Below are 3,805 nucleotides of genomic sequence, written 5' to 3'. Positions count from 1 at the left end.
CAGTACAGAACAACTACAAAACAGACAATGATAATTACAACCAGCAAGCTGAAAATATATATAGCTGTATCAACAGTATTTTCTACTGCTTAATGCTTTATAATTATATTTTTATTATTGTTAAACACATTGCTACTACTGCTTTTGCTACAATGACCAAAAAGGCTAATGAGTGTTTTGCTGAGGAGAAACTGAGAAAGCTTTTGGCAGTTGTCTGGGGCCGTGTGGCTTGTACACAATTCTCTACAACCCTTGAGCCTGTACTGATTCACCGCCAGACTTGCAACTTGCTAAATCGAATGGGTTAACAAGCCAAAGGAGTCTATAAACAAGATCTCCCTAGCTGCTGCCTTCTTGTCAGACACTTTGGTTGATGTCAGCTGCTTGCCAGCCAGAGTTGTAGCCCATAACACCAAAACACCTGGACTCCCTGGCATAACACAGCTGTAAAAATTAGGCAGGACCACAGATTAAGTCAACAAATTGTTCGTGTTCACACAATGTTCAGTAAATATGCTAACATTCATAATACTCAGTGACAAGTTCTCAGTGAACTAGCAGACAACGATGTAAAAAATCCCCTTCTTTCATAAAACCACAAAAGGGAGCAATAATCTTTTCAAGAGAACATCTTATCCATCACCAGTGAAGAAAATCTATCTTTCAAAATGAAAAAGATCAAACAAAAGGGTTCTTAAGTTTCCTGTGTCCCTCTGCTCACCTTCCAACCCTGGCTACTTGCCAAACCCTGAGAAATCATTTGCCTGTGTTCCGTTCAAGTTTGCTGGAAGTGCTAATCTACCACATCCTACTGGTTTCTCTTTATTTTCTAGTCACAAGAAATGGATACGCTGCCAGAGTACTGAAGGCTTCCTGTGGTTTCCATCTCTTTCCCCTCCCCTCTCTCTAAACAGCACACATCCTCCCTGAACAGCAAGCTCCGGTATCCAACTTACAGTTCGCTTCTGTCACTGCGAGTCGCAGTCAATACGGCTAGCCACTGTCTGCTGCTGACCTCTGCCCAAGAACATGCCTTCTCCCCAGACTCTTTCTTTCTTGTTACATCTTCTCCTCTTCTTGAAGGTCAGGTACAATAAGGGTATGCTGTGGATATGGGTGTTTTTTCTTTTTAAACAGCACTTTTTTTTCCCATGGTATAGGCATCTTTACTAGAAATTACATTGCAAGTTTTACACATCTCCTGTCCTCAAATTCTGTTTGCTTTCTTGCAGTGTTTGTTAATGTGCTTCCTTTCACATATTATTTGTTGGATTTTGTGTTTCTATTAAAGTTGATTTCATAGCAAATTTTCTCCATTATTCCATGCTGTCAGAGCCTGAATTTTTAGCATTTTACCACTCTTTTGCTTCAAAGCACTATACAGGGAGTTTTGGTATTATGCAGCGCTGAAGTGTTCAAAATCATCTATCTGGGCCATGCTCATGCGGCAGCAAACAAAAAGCTTTGTGAAAAATGTATCTTTAATCTTTGGAGAAAAAGTACTAACTACTGCATGCTTTGGTGTTTCACATACAGGCGTATGAATCTACTACCTTCCCTCTGAAAAAAGTTGTTTTTCTCTTAATTCTGCTTGGATATCATGTGTTCTATTTCCTCTTGGACTGCAGCTTTTCCTGGCCTCTTTGCTCTTTTCAGAGCATCTAATATCTGACCATTCTAGGTTGCTGCAGTGCAAAATCCATTCAAATTACAACTCGAGGCATTTGGAGTTTTTCTCTCTCTTTTTTCATCATTCTTTCTCTGACAGGTATTTTGATTCTTTAGACAGGATACATACAGTGAGTTTACCTGAAATGATCGTCTTATTTTAGTCCAATACTTTAGTCATCTAAGAGTCAAAGCCTAAAGCCACCTTTGACAATGTATGCCCACATGTCTTGGCCTTGAGATACGCATGCTGGATGCATCTATTTTTGTATAGAGATGAGACCCAGGGCATGCCCTCTACTCATGGGCTTGGGTTGCTTTTAAGTCCACAAGTTCAGATGATTAAGGGCCACGAGTGAAGGCTACACCATAGAAAGCATGTCAGCATGTGGTCAGAGGGCGTAACCTCAAGGCAGGTCTGCTGGGTACACCACAGAGGGCTCCTACTCAAAAGCTGAGAGCTCCCAAGACCATCTGATCCTGAGGCAGTTTGTCACCAAATAATAAAAGTGATGGCATAAACTAGACATCCTGTATTTGCCCCTTTTTTGTGATCCTCTCCAGTGCAAGAAGCGAGTATCTTCAATGATGTCAGCAATGTCATGCCACCTTATAGACTAGTATTTAATTTTCTACATTCTGACAATCATGTGGTGGGTTTTTTTTGTTTTTTTTTTTTTTGTTGTTTTTTTTGTTTTGTTTTGTTTTTTTTGCTTTGCCTTTCCCGCTTTATTCTCTTTCTTTTGCTTCATACTTACTTCTATTGTCCCTTAATACTTTGTGGAATAAGGTAACAAGTGCGAAAATCTGGTTTGTAATATTTCAGTCTTTGGTTAGGAGACTTGATTGTTTTTTCTAAAGTGTTTTTCCTACACTCAGATGGGTTCTTGACTTGTTAAACAGATATTCTGCTTTGGTGCTATGAGGAAGAGAAGAAAAGCGATTTATTTATGAAAATTGAACTGCCTTCGAAAGTGCGCTACTGATTGCAATCCCTGACCACAACAGACTGCTTCCCCCTTAAAATACACAAGCAGTAGAAAATGAGGTACAAAGAAAACTAATTCCTAATGAAACTGTATGGTATTAACTGCACCTTGTAGTAAAAGAAATCAGAATTCAGCATACCAAAGAAAATGCTATACATTTCCAGTGAAATCAGAAGTAAAATGATGAACATTCACACTGCACAATGTTTGTATTGTTTGCTCCAATTACTCTCACAAAGAAATACGACAGACCACTTGACCTTCTAAGATACCCTTCCTTTCTCTCTTCACATTGAAGATACTCTATACTCTGCACTCTAACCTTCAGGTAAAAACTTTCTGCCAAAGGACAAACTTCAGATAAATATCAAATATTAATATACCTAACGAAATTCCTCATACGGACTCTTCCAAGTAAGAAACCATCACCGATACCAGGAAAGTGGACTCTCTTCTGCTCCCTGCCTTCCGCTTACACAGGAAAGCCCATAGACATTGCCAATATTTTGCAAGCCACAGCCCCTGACCGAAATCATTTAAAAATGAAAATACAAAGGGAAGCCAATCAGAAAATATTTAGTAACATGGAATTACATCTTCAATCAACTCCCTTCTCTGGGATGCTCAGCAAGCCAAGCCCTCTTTGTGTCTGCTTTCTGGAGTATGACTTCACTGGAGCAGAAATTTCCTTTTTGTTTTGTGTGCAGCACAAGACACAAATGTTGACGGTACTTTGCAAATAAAAGATTGCAGCAGAACATGAACTCTAAGAAAGTGATCACAGAAGTAATTTGATGAACCTAAAACTTTGTTTCTAGAATATAGCTTGGGATTTTTTTTAAGTGCCAAAATACTTAAAAAGAAAAAAATAACCTTGTATGAGTTTACTTAAATAAAAAAGAAAGTGATTATATAATCATATTTCAGTTTCCAAACTTGAATTTGCCATATCAGTGTATGTAACTTTGTATTTTAACCAAACAACATGGGAGGAAAATTTAAGACAGTACTTCTTTACTTCTACTGCGTTAAGGGAAACAACATAGCTAGCATTGACAAGCTCTTTCTTACCAATCTTTTCAGGATTTGGGAATGTTAGGGAAGTTAAAGGCTAGTAGATGCACTCATCCACTTTTTAAAAATACTAT

At 38.4% G+C, this 3,805-nt stretch overlaps 1 long non-coding RNA gene across 1 annotated transcript; it reads left to right on the top strand.

Annotated features, from left to right (window-relative positions):
• Nucleotides 1–963: 963 nt before the first annotated feature.
• On the top strand, nucleotides 964–3,578 carry LOC134140198 (uncharacterized). Its single transcript, XR_009958341.1, has 2 exons — nucleotides 964–1,083; nucleotides 2,572–3,578. It is a non-coding gene; the product is annotated as an uncharacterized LOC134140198 (long non-coding RNA).
• The last annotated feature ends 227 nt before the right edge of the window (nucleotides 3,579–3,805 follow it).

The sequence above is a fragment of the Rhea pennata genome, chromosome 4 (genome assembly GCF_028389875.1).
Source record: "Rhea pennata isolate bPtePen1 chromosome 4, bPtePen1.pri, whole genome shotgun sequence".
In the NCBI taxonomy this organism is placed as follows: domain Eukaryota; kingdom Metazoa; phylum Chordata; class Aves; order Rheiformes; family Rheidae; genus Rhea; species Rhea pennata.
Note: the sequence above shows the minus strand (reverse complement) of the source record. Positions and strands in the feature narration are given on the sequence as shown.